This window comes from Mus pahari, chromosome 14, assembly GCF_900095145.1.
Source record: "Mus pahari chromosome 14, PAHARI_EIJ_v1.1, whole genome shotgun sequence".
NCBI lineage: Eukaryota > Metazoa > Chordata > Mammalia > Rodentia > Muridae > Mus > Mus pahari.
In genome coordinates, this window is record NC_034603.1 from 42,948,835 (window position 1) to 42,950,303 (window position 1,469).

Below are 1,469 nucleotides of genomic sequence, written 5' to 3' on the forward strand. Positions count from 1 at the left end.
ATCTGCAGAGTTAATTAAAGGATAGAAGGTAACCAGAGAGCTTTTGATTTAGAGAGATTGGCTGTGAAGCCTTTCTGATAAGGCGATATTGGAACTGGGGCCTAAGCAGAGGGAAAGAGGGAGCTCTGTGGGTGATCAGAGCCACTTCAGCCTGGGTAGAGGTCTCCCTACAGAGAAGTACAAAGACCCCGAGGCACAGGTGTGCCTGTCCTTTTAGCTGACTGCTCTTGAGACTGGAGGAGGACCAGCATTCTGAGGTGTGCCCTAGAGTCAGCTTCACATTCCCCTGGAGGGGACGAGGGCTTGGGGCCCCATCCCAACTTCAGAGACCAAGGCATCTGTCATGACGGAGTGGGGAAGGTTTGGTGGGTCTGCTGAGCCCCCTTACACACCAGCATTAGATGTGTTTCTTGGCTATTTCTGTGGCCCCAGCAACGGTCCGGTCCGAGTCATGGTCAAGGGTTGGGTCCCACTGCCCTTCTTTTATGCGGCAAAGCACATGCATGGAGATGAGTTCCCATGCAGTCTTGTCTGACTGTTCGCCTGCTGCCTCCCACCCCAGCCTTCTGTCTCTATTGACCATCATGTTGGCCAGGCCTGAGCCCCAGTCTGTTGTCATCATTTCCTACTTAGCTTTGTTTGGTTTTGGTTTGGGCCATGCCAGGGATCAAACCCAAGGCCCCGTGAATGCTAAGCCAACACTCTGCCACTGGCATCGTCCCGTGCCATTTCCTGGGTAACTGAATTTCACTGTGTTGCAGAAGGGAGCAGGTGTTAGTCTAAGTGAAGTCCCTGCTCTCAGGGAACTCAGCCTGATGGGGGAAACGCCATGTTAGGGAGAAGCCATGGCTGGAGAGAGGGGAAATGAAACTGCAGGTGTCAGGCAGGGTAGGTGGTTTCAAGTCCGTGGAAGGGGGGGGGAAGGTGGCTGGGGCAGGGGCGGGGTATGGGAGGGAGGGCAGGTGGTTTCAAGTCTGTGGGGGGGCAGGGGGAGGGCAGGTGGCTGGGGCAGGGGGCTATGGGGGGAGGGCAGGTGATGGGGGTATGGGGGAGGGCAGGTGGCTGGGGCAGGGGGCTATGGGGGGAGGGCAGGTGGCTGGGGCTGGAGAAGCTCCTTCTCTCCAGCTCACCTGGCTGGACTTTGAGTCAAGGAGCCTTTGAAGAAGAGGTTGGAGAAGCTGGAAGGCTGGGTGTGCAGCCTAAGGCAGTCGCTGCTGTCTGTGTCACCAGTGGCAGATCGGTGGTGGCAGATTAGTGGTCATTTAGATTGGCAGGACTTTATTATTGCAGAACCTTAATTATCAAGGAGGAGGAGGGTTGGTCAGCTCAACAGCCACAAAGTTTTTTTTTTTTTTGAACTTGCCAAATAGTCCATACCCATGGTAGAAAAACCACAGGCTTTCAAAAAGGAGAAAAATCACAGAACTCTCACAACCCGAGGAGTTGATGGAAGCGCAGCCTGCGGGGGG